The sequence below is a fragment of the Pleurodeles waltl genome, chromosome 7 (genome assembly GCF_031143425.1).
Source record: "Pleurodeles waltl isolate 20211129_DDA chromosome 7, aPleWal1.hap1.20221129, whole genome shotgun sequence".
Taxonomy (NCBI): domain Eukaryota; kingdom Metazoa; phylum Chordata; class Amphibia; order Caudata; family Salamandridae; genus Pleurodeles; species Pleurodeles waltl.
Window position 1 is genome coordinate 109,015,371 of NC_090446.1, and position 19,595 is coordinate 109,034,965.

The following is a 19,595-nucleotide window of genomic DNA, read 5'->3' on the forward strand; positions in this document are numbered from 1 at the left end:
TGGATTTCCCCCTGGTGGGTTCTGGTCTCCAAACCCTCCACTGCCAGGGAAGACTATAGAAGATATCTCCCAAGATCACCTGGCTGCCCTCATATATGTTGACCCAGAGTAATCGGCTCTGTCCCAACTTTTAGTCAACATTTACATGTTCCCTCTTCATAAGTTTTAGCATGTTTTCAAAACTATGTTGATGATACTCAGATTTTTTTGTAGACTGTGATTCAAATAATTATTCCAAATATTATAGATCAACGTTCAATCACACATTTTGCACATTTGGTTGAAATTAAGGGCTGGATGAAGAAAAATTAGGTTAATGTATGAATCAAAAGCAAAGCCACTATTGTGTTCTCGCAGAATCTATCCCTAGCTGGAATTATCATCTGTACTGTGGGGGGGGAGGGGGAAACGTAAAATCGGGGTACAGTCTTTGATTCATTTATGTCCATTATTTGTCAACTAAGTAGGGCTATATCTTTATCTGAGTAACAGATCAAGACAAATATTGTTATCAACAATGTTCCCAGAACCAAACACACAAACAACATGAAATAATGCAAAAAACTGCTACACAGGTTGAAAGAAAAGGAAGGCCAAAGAGCAATCCAAATACACAGGGAATATAATATGAGCTTGAAAATCCTGTCTAAAAGGGAGATTTTACAGAACTGAAACTTCTCGACCCTTAAGCTCTAACAAGCTACTGCTCCTAAACATATTGAGGCTCAGACTCTCTCTTACATGACGGGTCACTCCTTGTGTTACTTGGGCCCTAGGATTTCGAACAACCCCTCTTAAGCATCCACAGCCTGTGTAATCACCCTGCATTCAGAAAAGCTGTTAATGCATTCCTGTGTTAATTATCTGTGTTTTGCTTCCTTTCTTCTGGTCTTGTGAGTACTTCTCTTTAGATTATGATGCTTTTGAGCGGATGTGCATTTTATAATTAAATTAACTAAACAAAACAACTATGCAATTTGAAGAACCTAAGAGGATAAAAACTGTGGACTATAATGGGACCAGTTAATGAAGAAATCCAACTCTTCTTACTTTATTTAACACTGCTAGTAAATGGGAGTAACGTTCTCTTTTTCTGAACCCACAGGTAACTCTATAACTCTACCCATGTGAGTAGTTGGTGCATTTCATTATGTTCCCTTACATCTATCACAAACTGGCTAATTCTGAAGTTCTTAAATATGGTCTAGTGTTTAGCAGTTCCTGTCAGCATAGTCATCAGCGGATTTTAGTGGTGAAACAGAGAGGAGGTGAGAGGAATTTCGGTCCAGCACATGTCCTCCCTTACAATAAATGTCCACAAATGTTTTGTAACGATTGTCCACTGCCCCAAATTCTGGTCACTAGTTTATGTCAGCAAAGGCGTCCTTTATAGGAAGCACAGACTCTCTCTCCCCCCCACCCCCCCCCCCCAATGAATCTGGCGTGCTTCACCATCGGGTTATTTAAATAAAAAAAAAAAACTTTACAACTTTTACCTATTTTTTTAATGGAAGGAGAACTCTACCCGATTGCGGGGGTTTCAGCTAATTGTACGGATCGTCAAATGCAGTTGTAAAGCCAATACTAGTCTTTAAAGTTTCTTCTGACTCCACTTTCTATTTCAGGGGATGGGAAAATCTGTCTACACTTTTGAGTAACTACACTCGGATATGGTGAATAGTGAAAAGTAGTGAAGCTACTTTAAATTGTACGAGTGCATTTACTTGCAGTAGACCTATATGTTTGGATTTACGAAATTGAATAGCCTCCTATACAAATACATTTTGTAATAAAAGTATGAAGTAAAAAATACATTTATTGTTGCTTTTTTTTTTTTAACTATACGTTCTTCCGCTACCTGGTTCAAGTGCCTTCAAGGGGTAGGACAGTGAGAAAACGACGCCACTTTATGGTGCTAATTTTATGTAACCTCTGATATACCAGTCACAGTAGTTTGCTAATTGGTTTTACTTACATGTCAGTGTCTGTATAAGGTATTTTTTTGATGTCACAATTATTCAAAGTACTCTTTAAAAAGTATCTTTTTGTTCAAATTTGTAGCAATGAACAGTTTCAGGTCGGAGCAGGTACACGTCCTGAGAACTACTGAAATACAATAAAAGCTTTACTGCGCGTTTCGCAAACAAATATTACACATCGTGGGCCCTGCGTGGTTTATTTCTGCTGTCAGGCTTACGGTTCCGTAAAAGCACAAATCACAATACGTCCTCCCCCGGCCGCACATTCGTTTACTCGTCGGTGGATCTTGACCTGCCATCCGCTCCTCCCCCGCCCTCAACGAGAGAGGACCCTGCGTCCGCCCCTCCCCTCGACCCCGAGGCTCCGCCGTGCCTCCAGCCGCTTCCGGTGATCCCCTCCCCCGCCACGTCCAGGCTCGCGCCCGCTGTCTCCGGCGAGCCGCGGGTTAACGTCTACGTCCTTCATCTCCCACAATCCTTCGCGAGCTGCAACGTAGCGCAATATGGCCGCTGTCTGAAGATCCGCAGAGAACACCGGCAATATCCAGCGGAACCAGACCGGCCCGGCAGGTGAGGGGGGCGGCGAGGGCGGGTAGAGCTCCAGCGGGGAGCCGGGGGACCTGGCCATGATAGGGGGTGATAAGTGACATGGAGGACTATGGAGGGGTTGGTGGTGGGGGCCCTGTAGAAGGATGGTTGCTAAGATGGGGGTTGTCAAGAGATGCGTAGCCCTTAACCTGCCCACTCTTTCGGTGTGTTTCTTTTAGTGCAGTGTATGTACTCATTTTTCGGAGACTACACCAGTATTAGGGTTACCCATCGGATGGCAAATCCCGAGGACGGGATCTGAGGTGGAGAAAATAGGCTTGGGGTCGCAGAGGCTCTATGGTGGCGAAGGACTAAGGTATAAAGAAGAGGGCGCCGGTGCCTAGAAGCTAGGGACATGATGGAGGCGCTGAGATGAGAATTTACATAGATGGCAGATTTGGTGACTATTTTTCTTTCTCTATTCTTGTTCTCTCTGACACGAAGAATTTGCCATTTCTAAGTGGCATGTATATTGGACAGGTGTTGTATCTGGCCAGACTTGGTTAGTCTGCTGCCCAGAATGTAAGATGCCAACCAGGACAGTTGAACCGTGTAGGAGGGCACTTGCATATAACCTGGAGAAGAGAGATAGGGAGGTTCGGATGTCATGAAAAAGCAGTAGCCAGGAACTGAAGTATTAGTCTAATGAGTTTGAAGGCACCTGTAATAATTTAAGACGCACTGAAGGGCAGGGCTAGTAAAGTGCGTCTACTGAGGTATGGTATCAAATGGATTGATCCAGTGACCCAAAACTGCGCCCAGCGAGATGAGTTACATTGAATTGCGGGGTTTGCCAGTAAGAAGTAAAGTCCACCAAAAGGTAGATGATGAAAATGTGTATGTCAAGCCTTTGTGCTAGGGACCTATCAACAAGTGAACTAAAGTGGGCTGCGCAATTTAGAAACAGAATAATGAAAATCGCGGTAACACTGAAGGTGGGGAAACTTAGTGTAATGGAGGCATCCCACCTCTGTAAGAGAATCCAGGGCAGCAGATTTATGTTTCAAGAAAACCCTCAGTCCTGGGATAGCATAAGGAAGTATCCCTATATATCTACATTCCCGACCCCCAAGTTGCGTGTGCTGCTATTAACATTTTGTGTGGCGCAGAATTTACGATTTATAAAACTGGAGGAGTTAAACACATTTTTGGATTCTGACACTAACTGCACCTGTGGATTACAGTCCACAAATTTGAATGTTCATCATTTATTAGTTTGCACTTAAATAGAATCCGCTTTCAGATTTTTAAAATCACTTAAATATATATATACATATATCACTTGTCGCTGCAATGAAGCACTTGCACTCATCGAAAACATGGAGTTTTTAGATGTGGACTGTGCGTTGGCAAAATTCTTAAAAGTAGGATTGGGCTAGAAATATTGTTGAAATTAATGTTGGTTACTGCTGGGTGAACTCCATGTTAGATGCTGTAGGAGGAGTGTTGAAGTGATGAATTGGATAATATGTGAGATTATGCTGTATCGTTTATTTTGTGGTTAGGTGTAGGGGAGCTAGTAGGTCGTTCATATGATTGTATGTAGGTTTTGGGAGCGGGTGGTTGGGATGGGGTATGGGGTTTTATATCGTGAATGTGGGTTCATTGTTTTATAGACGTGTCTAAACAAAAATAAAGATCTTACCTTACCTCAAAAACTCCTGTTGTTAAGGTGATTACATGGCAAGACTGCAGTGGATGACGAAAATACGCATGTTTGTGGTATAATGTTACATTTTAGTAGTTTACCTGAAACATGTAATTGTAAACCAATTTAATGCGTACCTCGACTGAAAATAATTATTGCTTCAGTGAGATGTCATTAAACGTATGCATAGGCAAAGTATTTTATTGTCACCAATGACGAGTTCCTAAATTTAGACGTGACTTCGTTCATGTAAATTAATACACGCTATTGTAAACATTGCAAATGCAGCGTTTGATAATTTCTTAAGCAATCAAACTACACCTGAAGAAAGGATTTTACCTACGCAAAATCTAAAAATGTGCATTATATTTTTTTGGTTGACCAGGCAATTCAAGTACTTAGCTCATTTACAGTGGTGTAGTAAATCCTGGAACATTATTCGTCTTACGTCACTGTAGTTGGGTGGTGCAGTATTACCCAGGAGAAATACATCAAGTTCAAGTCTTACTTTGCGAGGAGGTAGATGATCTATTGTGCCATCCGTAGATGGGGAAAAAGTTAAAGGTATTGTAATGTTTTGGTACAGCTTGTTTGCAGGCACTTTGTCTCTGGTCAGCAGACCCACCCGTCCACTCATCCCAGTCATTTTGGGCCACTTGCTTTGTGCCGTCCACCCAGACGAATGGTCCTTTTTTAATCAGGGGACTCTCTTTCGCGCTGCACTTCAGGGCTAACTGAGATCCAGCAGTCATTACATGCAGCTCTGTCTGTGGATTTATATGGCTTCCAGCAGTCATCTTTCACCACTTCCTTCTCAGTCAGGCACTGCGTTGCGTGATGTCTGCAGCCAAGTTCATATCCTGGGTGGCGCGTCCTCTTTTTATGCTTCTCTGCTATACCAGCACCTCCAGGGTGCCTTGGCTCCACTCAGCTGCACAGGGATATCAGATGGCCCCACCTGCCAAGCTCACCTCAGTCAGTGGTTCCCCCTGCAATCAATATACACCGCTGCCTTGTGTCAAACAAGTCATACCAGTTTTGGGCCCAATGCACCCTCCGTAGACCCAGTGGCACCTGTCTTCTCTCGGGGAAACCCCGAATTACCAGAAACCAATGACCTGTATTCTTTCCTCTTCTTGCTTTAGGCACCTCGCGGCCAACTAGGTCACATCTGCTGTACTTTCCCTCTGCCGGCCACTTTGTTCCCCTTCAACGACCAGTCAGACGTCTCATTAATGATTTAGTTTCTGCACAACAAATCCAACCCTAGAGCTTCTTCGGAGACTCAGCATGTCAATTGCAGTGACAGCAGGAGATTCTAAATCGCTGAAAATTACTGATTATGGTAAATGTGTTGGCTGTTGCAGGACAATCATGCTAATGTATTTCCAATGTCTTGGCTGTTTGGCCATGCCCCAGAAAAGATCTAGTTTATCAGGACGTTGAAAATAGTTTCTTCAAAAGGTGCAAAACATCTCTAGAGGAAGTTGGCTCCTAAGACCTAATATCCTTCCAAATCTATGAAATGCTGGACTTTTCCATTGAAATATGAGTGAGAATCACTAATTTCTTTAGCAATGAACTCTTCATGACCATCTACAGGTATCGGTTCAGTTGGACAAAATGCCTATTTCAGGTAAGGTGGATGTATGAGTTTTAACACCTATGCATGAAAAGAAGGATGAATTTACAATGTGGAAGGTAACTGAAGATAAATAATAACTAGGTGTATGATTTGAGATACCATGAAAGAACCATAGAAGAATGGAATAACTTAAACATACAAATCTTAAATGGTAAATATATGGAGGAGAACCTTAACCTATCTCCTGTATCATACTATAGTACCTGTCTTCTGTGCCTGTTTGGGTGTATGGTTTTTACGTCCTGACTAATATTTAAATTGGAAAATGGTTTCATTTTAGTCTCTTTCAAAGCCTGAAACTGTTATGTCTGTAGTTGGAGTGTAAGGACATATACAAGGATGATAGACCTGCTTAGCGAATATGGACAGTAGCTAGCCTGTGGGAAAATACACAGTTATACTCCGATTCAGTGGCTGGTAATAAAGCTTTCCACTTAGTGGAATTAACAACGCAACATAAGTGTTCTTCTTATGTTTTGTTGAGATGCTCAGTTTGACCGCCTGACAGTGAGTGACTTGACAAAGCCGGGGCTATAAAAATGTTGCTAGACCTATAGGTTGAGTAACTTAAATAATCTACTCGACCTAACTGTAATGTACTTAACCTGTAAACGGGTCTCAAATTGTGTGATCCTATGCAAATAGTTTACAGAGTCCCCGTTTTCTTAATTCTCACATATGATTGCACCTTCAAATATGTGAGCTCATCATTTCTGCTGTACAAACAAACCGCTTTTGTTTGATTAAGTAGACTAAAGTTTGCTGCATGCATCACAAGAATCTAGTCCACATAACCCAGGACTTCTTTTACTTTACTAACAACATTGGCATCAAGGCAGAAGTGTTTTTCAGTTTGTTTTAACACTCCATTTTAATAAATATATTACTAAACCATGATGTGGTAACATAATGTCATCTACACACAGTAACTTTCCAAGAAATGTCCAAAAACCTCTCCAGTAACTTGCAGCTTTACTGATAAAACTTTATAGTGTATTAACAATCTGTAAAAATTGGGTTTCAGAAAACCTATCCATTGTACATCAACATATAAAGTATTCTGATATGTTTTCGTCCTATTAAACTATTTTTTCACTACACAGAAATATAAAAAAGGGCTTTCACAACTAGTGAAATATATTTTGAAATGTTTGCACAGTTGGCCTAGTCATTTAAATGTGTGTTAGTAAAAACATGACACCCTATAGCCTTTTATTTTACATTCTAAGCAGCAGGTCACACAGTTCACCTTACAAAGTCCTGGAACTCTGCAGTCAGAAGGAAAATTAATTGTAAGAAAAACTGACTTTTGAACACAGAGCAAATGTGACATAAGAACACGATTAAAAGGCATCTTTGTTGCCCCTCCACTTTTCAACTGAACAGAATACCTGTTCAGTGGCAACTCACCAGATAGGACAAGTAAGTATGAAAAAAAAGCTCAACCTGATCAAATAAGACTCACCAATGCGAGTGGTGGAGTGGATTTTTTGGAGTCCTGAAAGCCCTTTAAATACTGACATTATTACACAGCTGAGTCCGGAACTTGGCTCCTCAGTCTGAAACCATGGTGTAGAACTATTCTAGAAAACAAAGCAGTTGCCATTTGACCTGCGGATGGTATCTTCAGGGAAGGAGATAAGGGAGCCATATTTGTTAATTAATTCACAGTACCCGTGTTTGTAGTACATCTTTCTGATCTTGGCAGTCAACAAAGAAATCTGTAGACATGTATTCCACTGGCTATCAAGGCAGCTCGGAAGAATGAAGAAGACCGTATTTGAACGGAGTTTCGCTGTCCTATAAGGATACTCCACATAAAAAAACAGTGAGGCTTATGTACAAAGTTAATTTTCACTTGCAGTGGCTCAGATTCAGAAGATTGGAGCCTTTGTAATCACAAAATTGCTTTTGAGTGTGTACAAAAAACAAATTGCAAATCAGTAACATGTTACCAAATTGCAAATTGAGGAGAGACATGTTTACAGCATCGAAATTGCATTTTCCAGTAATGGGTTGCCAACACCTCAAAGAAGATGGCAACCCAGATGCATATGGGAATGTCCCCAGAAGGAATCTCTTCTGCTTTCTGAATGTTGACAAGTGTATTTTTTTTTTAATGTAGGCAGTGGTCCATGGCCCCAGTGCTGATCTTTAAAAAAGTTTGTGAAACTTTTAATTTGTGTATGTTTAAAAGTTTTTTGTTTTCCTTTAAGGAATTTGGAACTCTTTAAAAAAAAAAAATAATAAAAAAAAAAAATAAGAAAAGGATTTTTTTTTTGTTCTGTTTTTTTTTTTTTTTTAATAAGATAGCTTTAAAATATATATATTTATAAAAATATTTGCAGATATGGTGATCTGCTTACCCTTGCAACCACTTTTAACCAGTGCATTCTTTGTACATAAGGCACATAGGGGGTGATTCTAACCCTGGCGGTCGGTGATAAAGCGGCGGCCAACCCGCAAACAGGCTGGCGGTCCAAAAAATGGAATTCTGACCCCGGCGGGAACCGCCAACACAGCCCGCCACTTTAACACTCTGACCGCCACGGCGGGACAGACAAACAGCGCGGCGGTCACCGCCAACAGGCAGGCGGCAGACAATGTACCGCCCACCCTATCACAACTCACCAATCCGCCACCTTTTCCGGGGCGGGAGCACCGCCGATTAAAACACGGCGGAAACAGACTACGAACGGGAAAACGCTCACCTCTACGCACTCCACGAGGACGGAGGACAGCATGGAACCGGAATTAAACATCCTACCTGCTCACGTCTACCTGCTCATCTACCACGAGTACGAACGCCGGCGCAGACGACAACGGTGAGTACCGCACCTACGACACAGGGGAGGGGGGACGAGAAAATGTTACGGGCACACACATATGCGACGCCCCCATCCCCCAATATGTACACACCAATGCAGAGCAACAAGTCACAGTGACACCACCCAAACCCCCATAAAAAATGCAATTACATAATCAATTTGGGAATAAAAGTTTATGTACAAAATAGGCTCTGAGAAGTATTGGTCAACTATCAAAAATATTTACATTTCAAAAAGTCCATATACACAGCAGTGGATAACCGAAGCAATTAGCCTAGCAAATGTTACGAATTTCGATTTGTCCGTGGGCCAAAGTTTTGCGACACAAGGGCAAAGCCCACACAGGAGACCTGAGTCCTTTGGAGAGAACACTGCAGGGGCATCTGATGACAAAACTACAGGCACCTCAGGGGGAAGGGAAGGGGGGGGGGGGCACCACAGCCACATGAGTCCACGACGCCAGATCAAGGAGGATGCATGGTGTGCACAGTGAACCGTGAACAGTGCTTGCATGAAGGGCCCAGCGGAGCGGTGCTTGAGACGGTGGGGCCCAGCGGGGCGGTGCTTGAGACGGCGGGGCCCGGCGGGGCCCAGCGGGGCGGTGCTTGAGACGGCGGGGCCCAGCGGGGCGGTGCTTGAGACGGCGGGGCCCAGCGGGGCGGTGCTTGAGACGGCGGGGCCCAGCGGGGCGGTGCTTGAGACGGCGGGGCCCAGCGGGGCGGTGCTTGAGACGGCGGGGCCCAGCGGGGCGGTGCTTGAGACGGCGGGGCCCAGCGGAGCGGTGCTTGAGACGGCGGGGCCCAGCGGAGCGGTGCTTGAGACGGCGGGGCCCAGCGGAGCGGTGCTTGAGACGGCGGGGCCCAGCGGAGCGGTGCTTGAGACGGCGGGGCCCAGCGGAGCGGTGCTTGAGACGGCGGGGCCCAGCGGAGCGGTGCTTGAGACGGCGGGGCCCAGCGGAGCGGTGCTTGAGACGGCGGGGCCCAGCGGAGCGGTGCTTGAGACGGCGGGGCCCAGCGGAGCGGTGCTTGACAGGAAGGGCCCAGCGGAGCGGTGCTTGACAGGAAGGGCCCAGCGGAGCGGTGCTTGAGACGGTGGGGCCCAGCGGAGCGGTGCTTGAGACGGTGGGGCCCAGCGGAGCGGTGCTTGAGACGGTGGGGCCCAGCGGAGCGGTGCTTGAGACGGTGGGGCCCAGCGCAGCAGTGCTTGAGACGGTGGGGCCCAGCGGAGCGGTGCTTGAGACGGTGGGGCCCAGCGGAGCGGTGCTTGAGACGGTGGGGCCCAGCGGAGCGGTGCTTGAGACGGCGGGGCCCAGCGGAGCGGTGCTTGACAGGAAGGGCCCAGCGGAGCGGTGCTTGAGACGGCGGGGCCCAGCGGAGCGGTGCTTGAGACGGCGGGGCCCAGCGGAGCGGTGCTTGAGACGGCGGGGCCCAGCGGAGCGGTGCTTGAGACGGCGGGGCCCAGCGGAGCGGTGCTTGAGACGGCGGGGCCCAGCGGAGCGGTGCTTGAGACGGCGGGTCCCAGCGGAGCCGTGCTTGAGACGGTGGGTCCCAGCGGAGCGGTGCTCTTCTGCACGGCGGGGCCCTGTTCAGCGGTGCTCTTCTGCACGGCGGGGCCCTGTTCAGCGGTGCTCTTCTGCACGGCGGGGCCCTGTTCAGCGGTGCTCTTCTGCACGGCGGGGCCCTGTTCAGCGGTGCTCTTCTGCACGGCGGGGCCCTGTTCAGCGGTGCTCTTCTGCACGGCGGGGCCCTGTTCAGCGGTGCTCTTCTGCACGGCGGGGCCCTGTTCAGCGGTGACTGTCTTCACGACGGGGCCCTGTTCAGCGGTGACTGTCTTCACGACGGGGCCCTGTTCAGCGGTGACTGTCTTCACGGCGGGGCCCTGTTCAGCGGTGCTCTTCTGCGCGGCGGGGCCCTGTTCAGCGGTGCTCTTCTGCGCGGCGGGGCCCTGTTCAGCGGTGCTCTTCTGCGCGGCGGGGCCCTGTTCAGCGGTGCTCTTCTGCGCGGCGGGGCCCTGTTCAGCGGTGCTCTTCTGCGCGGCGGGGCCCTGTTCAGCGGTGCTCTTCTGCGCGGCGGGGCCCTCTTCAGCGGTGACTGTCTTCACGGCGGGGCCCTCTTCAGCGGTGACTGTCTGCACGGCGGGGCCCTCTTCAGCGGTGCTCTTCTGCACGGCGGGGCCCTCTTCAGCGGTGCTCTTCCAGTAAGTCTAGGGAGCCAGACCTGGCCTGGACTCCCTGCTCACTCGCCCTCCGACCGTGCAGTGGCAGGCCCCTTCGGGGACGGAGTCCTGGGCCCTTTGTTCTCGTCCCTTGCAGCTGGGATGGGGCTTGTGGGGCCCTCCTGCTCCGCGCTCCTGCTGGCTGACCTCTCCGCCCTGCTGCCCTTTCGCTCCTTAGATGGGGCCCTCGGGCCCTTCCCTCCCCTGGCTGTTGTGGCAGGTGAAGTGGCCGAAGTGAGCTCCTTGGGGGCAGCCGTGTCGGTCCTCTCACGGCGGCCCTTTAGTTTCCGGGTCCTCTTGCCTGGGGGGGGGGCTGGATGTGTCCTTGCTGCTGAGTGAAGTGTCACTGCCGCCAAAGGGTGGACTCCAGAACCCATGCACCACTGTGACACTCGAAGCAGGGCTGGTGGTGGCTGAGGTGCTCTTGGGACTCTTAGCAGATGGAGGGGGTGGGTCAGGGGAGGGAAAGAGGTTAAGATTAGAGAGGTAATATTTCTTAGGACCAAGGTAAAGGGTAGGAGTAGTGGTGATGGAAGTGGAGGAAGAGGATGTGGTTGTAGGAGAGTCAGGTGTGCTGTCTTTGGGTGCAGGTGACTGAGACGTAGGCTGTCGTGAGGTGGTTGGCTGTTGTTTGGGTGTCTGCCTGCGTTTATGTGTCTTGGAAGAGGGGGTGACAGACACAGTGGGAGAGGACACAGGGGACGTGTAAATGGCAGTGGGGGTGGTGACTGCACGTGTGCGGACTGGACTGGAGGGTGTGCTGGTGATGGAAGCACTGGCTGATGGTGGTGTGCATGCATGTGTGAGTGTAGACGTCACAGGGAGGGAGGAGGGAGACGAGGAGGAGGGGGACACAGAGGTGGTAGTGACTGTTGGAATGTCTGCATCTGGGTGTTGCTTGGGTGAGTGTTTGTGGGATCTGTGGTGCTTGTGTCTGGATGAGCTGCTCTTGGGTGTTGAGGTGTGTGCAGGCTGGTCTGATGGTGTGGATGGGATAGGCTGAGGAACAAGAGACAGAGAAAGGGTGGAGGCAGTTAGAAGAAGGAGGCTGGAAACAGGGACAATGGCTGCCGTCAGTGCTGAGGCCAGAGCATTGAACGATCGTTGATGGGCAGCCTGACCCGAATGAATGCCCTCCAGGTAGGCATTGCTCCGATGCACCTCCCTTTCTACCCCCTGGATGGCATTCAAAAGGGTAGTCTGCCCAACAATGATGGTCTGAAGGAGGTCAATGACCTCCTCACTGAGGGCAGCAGGGGTGACAGGTGCAGGGGCTGAGGTGCCTGGGGCGAAGGAGACGCCCGCCTTCCTGGGCGAGCGGGCATGGAGCGAAGGCTGAGGGGCTGCTGGGAGGGCGGTGCTGGTGCGCTGGGTGGCGGCTGTACCTGTAGAGGCAGGGGGCCCGGATGTTGCCGCCACCGCTAGGGAGCTCCCAACCGAGGACGTGTCCGTGTCGCTGGTGTCTTCACCGGTCCCCGTGGTGGTGCTCCCCTCGCCCTCCGGATCACTGGTGCCCTCGGTGTATGTTCCAGTGCCCACCGGGGCCTTGTGACTTGCAGCTCCCTCGTGCTCCGATGCCAAATCTCCTCCGCCTGATGATGCTAATGCACACATGCACATGAAGAGATAGAAAAAGGGTGGGGGGAGAAATGAAAACAGGTTGAGTGCATGCCATGTCAACACCGTTGGCGGAGAGGACAGACACAGGTGCCTCATGCACTAAGCCGCGCAATCGGGGTACACTACTCAGTATTTCTGACTCGGCCAACAGGTCTAGGGACAACAAACGTGCACATGTGTGATGCAGGACCATGGTTAGCTGTACTTGGCACCCTACAGAGGTGGGGGGCGGGGGCACAGGGCCATGTCTAATGGAGGGGACTACACTACAGAAAGCGCCCTGGCCTACTGTCACCCACAGCCCTCCTCCCCCACCCAGACGCCTCAACTGCGCGTAAAGATAGCAGAATGTGCAGATACTCACCCCCTTGTGTCTGCTGTGATGTCCTCAAGCGCCCATCCAAATCAGGGTAGGCCACCGCCAGGATCTGGGACATCAGGGGGGTCAGGGTACGACTGGCACCCCTCCTAGGTCGGGAGGCCATCCCCAGCAGTGACTCTGCGGTCTTTCTGGTTCCGCGGCAGATGTCCTCCCACCTCTTGCGGCAGTGGGTGCCCCGTCTGGTGTAGACCCCCAGGGCCCGGACTTCCTTGGCGATGGCACGCCAAATGTCGATTTTCTGAAGGGCGCTGACCTGTTTGACATGTACAGGGTGGGAAAGAAAAAACTTTATTTTTCTGCTTGTTAGATGTGAATCCCCCCCCCTCCCCAACCTTGCCATGTGGCACATTCTCTCATCTGCCGTGCCTTGCACTCCTCATTTTCTCCCCACCCCACCAACTTACATCCACCCCACTCCACACAGGCATAACCCATTCAATGTGCACTCAGTGTACTTACCTGTTGGTCTGGAGGACCGTAGAGTAGCGTGTACTGGGGGAGGACCCCATCCACAAGTTTCTCCAACTCTTCAGAAGTGAAGGCAGGGGCCCTTTCCCCAGTCGCAGCAGCCATTGTATCTTCCAGACCGAGGTCACAGCAGCACTTGCAGTATAGGTCCTCTCCTGTGGATGATCAGGTCTCAAGTGATTAAGGAGATAGAAAATGGCGGTCACGCCCGCGGCGGTGCGTACCGCGACCGCCGGCGCACATCGTCATTGGCTCATGAAACCCATAGGGTTCAATGTTAACCAATGCGCCTTCGTATAGCGGTCTTCGACCGCCTACCGCCACGGTGTGCCACGCTAGCGCAGTGACCTCACATCCCATTGTCCCACTTCACAGGTCAGGCAGCCGCCATTCCAAGGGCCCACATGGCATAATTTCAACTGCGTCACAGAGGCCTAGGCCTTGCATTGCCACTCATACAAGCCTTTCACTGCATTTCGAGTCAATTACTGTGCAAGCTGTGGTTACGTACCTGTGGGTTGCTTGACTCTGTGCTCCATGTTGTCCGTCCTAGGCACTGTCCGCTGGGACTTGCGATGAGAAGGATGAATCCTCGCGTGTACCGACCGCTGGTGGACCTGTCGACAATGGAAGAACGCCATATAATACTACGCTACAGACTTGACCGTGCCACTATACATGAACTGTGTGCGCAGCTGGAGCCAGCCCTGATGTCCCCCATCCGCCAACTCACAGGTTTCCCCCCTCTAGTGCAGGTTCTGTCAGTCCTCCATTTTTTGGCAAGTGGGTCATTCCAGACAACAGTGGCCATGTCATCTGGAATGTCTCAGCCTATGTTTTCAAAAATCTTGTCTAGAGTGTTATCTGCCCTGACGAAACACATGCGGCGCTACATTGTATTCCCTGAGGAGGTTGATTTGGCCACTGTGAAGGGTGATTTTTATGCCCTTGGACATATCCCCAACATAATTGGTGCCATTGATGGGACCCATGTGGCTTTAGTACCCCCAAAAGACGATGAGCAGGTGTACAGAAACAGGAAAAGTTACCATTCTATGAACGTCCAGGTGGTCTGTTTGGCTGACCAGTACATCTCCCATGTGAATGCCATGTTCCCTGGGTCAGTGCATGACGCGTATGTGATGCGAAATAGCAGCATCCCTTATGTGATGGAACAGCTACAGAGACAACGTGTGTGGCTAATTGGTGACTCTGGTTACCCCAACCTGCCTTGGCTATTGACCCCAGTGAGGAATCCCCGGACCAGGGCAGAGGAACGGTACAATGAGGCCCATGGGCGAACTAGGAGGATCATTGAAAGAACCTTTGGCCTCCTGAAGGCCAGGTTTAGGTGCCTGCATATGACAGGGGGATCCCTGATGTACTCACCAAAGAAGGTGTGCCAGATAATCGTGGCCTGCTGTATGCTTCACAATCTGGCATTGCGACGTCAGGTGCCTTTCCTGCAGGAGGATGGTCCAGATGGTGGTGTTGAAGCAGCTGTGGAGCCTGCGGAGAGTGAAGAGGAGGAAGACGAAGAGGACGACCCAGACAACAGGGACAGAGTTATCCAACAGTATTTTCAGTAGCACACAGGTAGGAATCAGCCACGCCATTTAACATTTACAGAAAGCCCCCTGCATCTTTACTTTGTGTATTTCCCCCCCCAGTTCTTTTAAACTGATGTTTGATTTTCCCTTCCCTTTTCAGTGCTGTATGACCCACTGCGTGACTTCGGGTTGGTTAGCCCATGGACTAATGCTTATTGACATCGGTATGTTGTCATCACATAAATTACAGAACATTATTGATAAGTAATGTGTTATACATTTGTCAATAATACAGGCTGACTCCAGAATGATTTCAGTGCAATGAGTGATTTATTTTTAGTGCTAGATATTGGTACATGATATTAAAACGGTGATGGGTGAGGGTGGAGTTATGTCCATGGCAGAGTCCAGTTCTCGGTCTCACAGGTGCATTGTCCATATGCCTGTGGAAGGATGGAGCAGGGGCAGTTCAAGGTTGGACAGGGTGACACTGTGGGACAGTGGAATGACATCCGGGGGGATATTAGGCTGGCGGGGGTCTTGGCATCCTACTCTGTCTTCCTTTGAGATCTCAGGTTCCTCTTGCGGGGTGGTTGTTCTTCAGCAGGAGGTGGGGTTCTGGTGGCCCGTCGTTCTGTGGGGGCCTCCTGACCACTAGCGCCGGCGGAGGTGGTAGGCTGTTCCTGGCTAGTGACAGGGGCCCTTTGTGGTGCCACATGGTCCCGCAATGTTGTTTCTATACGGTTGAGGGCCTGGACTATGGTCCCCATAGCGGTAGCGATGTTCCTGAGTTCATTGCTGAACCCCATGTACCGTTCCTCCTGCTGTGCCTGGATCTCGGTGAACCTGGCCAGTACCGTCGCCATCGTCTCCTGGGAGTGATGGTATCCTCCCATGATGGTGGTGAGGGCCTCTTGGAGAGTCGGTTCCCTGGGCCTGTCCTCCCCCCCCCCCCCCCCCCCTTGTCGCACAGCAGCCCTCCCAGTTGCCCTGTTTCCCCGGGCCTCTGTCCCCTGGACGGTGTGCCCACTACCACTGCCCCCAGGTCCCTGTTGTTGTTGGGGTGTTGGGTCAGCCTGGGTGCCCTGTAGTGGCGGACACACCGCTGATTGACGCGTCCGCGAGACAGAGGCATGGGCCCGCTGGGTGGGAGCTGTGCTGTTATTCCCAGAGGGGTTTGGGTCTGCTGTGGCCTGTGTCTGTGTGTGGGGAACCGACTGTCCAGAGGTCCCCGATGGTCCGGGCTGGTCGTCGGGTTCTAGGTCGACAGAGCTGCTGTCCTAGCTGGGGGCCTGTTCTGGGGGTGGGATGGACAAATCTGGACCCTCCGTGGCGGTGTGTTGGCGTTTGGGCCCTGCAGGGGTAAAGGAGTATGGTTATTGTTTCTGTGTGTGCCATGGCGTGCATTTTGAGTGCCCTTGTCCCCCAGTGCTGGCATTCCCTTGTGGGAGGTGTTGTGAGGGTTTGGGGGGGGGGGGAGGGTGTATGGGTATGTACAATGGTCATGCTTTGGTGGTGGCTGTCTATGGTTTGTGTTGGCATTCAGGGGTTGGTGTTGTTTAGGGTGGGTTGTGCTGGTGAGACATTGGCAGGGAGGTTGTGTGCTGGGGGGTTGAGATTGGGGGTGAGGGGGGGGGGTTGGCATGCTGGTGGTTGGGGGGTGGGGGGGGGTGAAGTAGTTGAGATTCGACTTACCAGAGTCCATTCCTCCGTGTATTCCAGCGAGGCCATCAGGATGCAGGATGTTTACCACCTCTTGCTCCCATGCTGTGAATTGGGGTGGAGTGGGTGGGGGTCCGCCGCCAGTCTTCTGCACAGCGATGTTGTGCCTGGAGATCATCGAGCGCACCTTCCCCCGTAGGTCGTTCCATCGCTTTCGGATATCTTCCCGATTTCTGGGATGCTGTCCCACAGCGTTGACCCTGTCTACGATCCTTTGCCATAGCTCAGCCTTCCTTGCTATGGTGGTGTGCTGCACCTGTGTGCCGAAGAGCTGGGGCTCAACCCTCATGATTTCCTCCACCATGACCCGGAGTTCTTGGTCCGAAAACCTTGGGTGTCTTTGGGGTGCCATGGGGTGGTGTGGATGAGGTGTGGGGTGGTGTTTGTGGTGATGTGCGTGGTGATATGTGGTGATGTGTGCGTGGATGTGGTGTGGGTGATGAAGTTGGGTTCCTGTGTGTGTTGGGGTTTTCTATTGCTGTGCTCGCTCTCTCTATCTCTCTCGCTCTCGCCTTCGCTCCGATTTCCAACTAGTGGGGGTTTGTGGGTGATGTGGGTGTGTGTGTTTTATATTGCAATGGGTGTGTGGGAGTGGTGTGTGTATGTGTATCAGGTGTGTGTATTTCGAATTGTCCAATGTGGCTGTGTTTTGTAAAGGTGTGTGTATTTTGAGCGCGGCGGTGTGTACCGCCAATGGAATACCGCGGTTGAAAGACCGCCGCGTGGATTCGTGGGTCAGAATGGCATGGGCGTGTTTGTGTTGGCGTGACGGTGGAGGTTTGGTCATCTCCAGTTTTCCGCGGCCCGCTGATGGGGCGGCCTTCCTTGGATGTCGGATTTTTGGCGGATTCACAGTTGTGGGTCAGAATGACCGTGGCGGTTTACCGCGGCCGCGGCGGTTGAATGGCGGACCTCTGACCGGCGGTAAGGGCCTTTTACCGCCGAGGTCAGAATGACCCCCATAGTTTTTCTTATTTTGATGAGCTGAGGGCTGGCAAAACTGACATGAAATGAGATCTTTGGTTACCTTGTGAGTACAATAAATTACTAATAAGTAATCATGCATAACTTGCAAAATAACTCAGTAAAGTTTCCTAATGGGTACAAAAAGTGTCTTATCAACACAAATTATTTTTTCCACTCTTTGAATGTCGTCCTTTGCCTTGGCCTATACTATATTTGTTCAGCTATTGTGTGCTTTCCTGAACAAGAGTAATAAAATAAATAATTAATGGTAATCTCTCTTCTGGAGACTGTCTTCTCTGTTCGGATGCATTCTGCATAGGCAGGCAGTCACATTTTTAGGGGACCAGAAATGTCTGTTGCATGAAAGTGACACTTTTGAGATGAATAATTTAATTGACAACAGTTTCAGCATCTGGCTTGTTGTGATACCTCTGTTTCTATGATCTGTTTTTACAGTATATTGATTCAGTGCTTCAAACAGAAATCATCTCAATTACTTGAAGGCCTCTTTCATCGCTTTCAATTATTTTTCACTGACTTATCAATTTGTTTTTGCTACTTTTATTGTTGGTAAGTGGGAATTTCTAATTTCTTCATAAAAACATAGCTCATATTGTATTAACAGAAGCACCAGTTTCCTTGACAAAAGGCTTACTGGTGGAAATTTCCCCTTTCTGCTAGGTCACTCAAAATGTATTTTCTCATTTCTGCTAATCTTTATTTTTGGTGACTCTAGAGCCCTGTGCAATTTACCCTATGCTAACTAGTAGTGCATTGCTTATGCTCTTCCTTTCAACCTGGAGAAATAGCTATACACCTCACTGGTTTATTTAAAGTTTCTAGTAGATGGTTCTGAGGAGCACGTAGGGCTTGCAATCTGTCAGAAGTGGACTTCAGCCCACATTGTTTTGTCCTCTACATTGACAATGTAGACATGACTGCAGGTCAGCCACCAGCAGCCTGACTATGCAGGTTTTAAATTGAACTGTCATAATAACTCCTTTTGACTAACCTAAAACGCTTAATTGAAATAAACCCTAAGTGATGTATAAAAATATGTGGAAGGTAGTAACGGTAGAGAGATGCACCTCCTAGATGTGTCCAATTTTTCATACGAATAAGTCTAATAAAAGTGGTGCTCGATGAGCAATTTCCATACTATGCAAAGGCAAAGTGTTTTATGTATTTATAAAAATACACATATAAACAGCTAAGACCACAGCACTCAAAGCACAAATATTTACAAACACAATATCAAAGTCCGTCTATGAATAGTACAGTCATCTTCATTGTGTTCCAGTAAGGTGTTTATTTGGATCAACAATTGCTCCGTATAGTCTGATCGGTCATAGGCAGTGTACAGTAATAGCCTTAGATCATACATATATTCATACACAGCCAACACGTGTTTTGTCACATAGTGACGTTTTCAAGGCTAAGATGTTGACAAACTATATCCATGTCTGACTAGATTTATAATGTGAGAGAACTGTAACGGGAACATAGAAAAATCAACTGTGTTCAAGTTTAGAGAATGAGGAAGTTTGATGTATGAATACTTCAAATAGATCGTAACCTTTGGTATATATCACAAGTGTGGAATAGAAAGGGTCGTCAAAAATAGAGAAGTTGCAAGACCACGGTAAGTCCTGCGGAGCGGTTTTACAAGCACCTACCTGGTGCACGAAATTCTCGTAGCTAGTAATTACTGGCTACGAGAATTTCTGGAACCCAAAGATTACTGTACTATTCATAGACTGACTTTGATCATCAGACTTCGATATTGTATTTGTAAATATTTGTGCTTTGAGTGCTGTGGTCTTAGCTGTTTATAACTCCTAAGTGAGTCCTATTGCCCGTTAGTAGATGGAACTTAAATATATGACATGTAAATGTTTAATGTTCAGGCCTTGAAAAATCTTTAAAATGTTGCTGGACCTGTAGGTCTAGTGACTTAAATAATCTATTCCCCCTAACTATAATGT

General features: G+C 49.0%; 1 protein-coding gene across 3 annotated transcripts in view; it reads left to right on the top strand.

The window, feature by feature from the left end:
• Nucleotides 1-2,393: 2,393 nt before the first annotated feature.
• ARFGAP1 (ARF GTPase activating protein 1) overlaps nt 2,394-19,595 on the top strand; it is a 181,541-nt gene continuing 164,339 nt past the window's right edge. For 2 of the 3 annotated variants that reach the window (XM_069243193.1, XM_069243195.1), the window contains exon 1: nt 2,394-2,549. The gene's annotated coding sequence lies outside the window, so the exon portion shown is untranslated. The remainder of the gene's footprint in view (nt 2,550-19,595) is intronic. The other variant, XM_069243194.1, reaches the window with a different exon arrangement.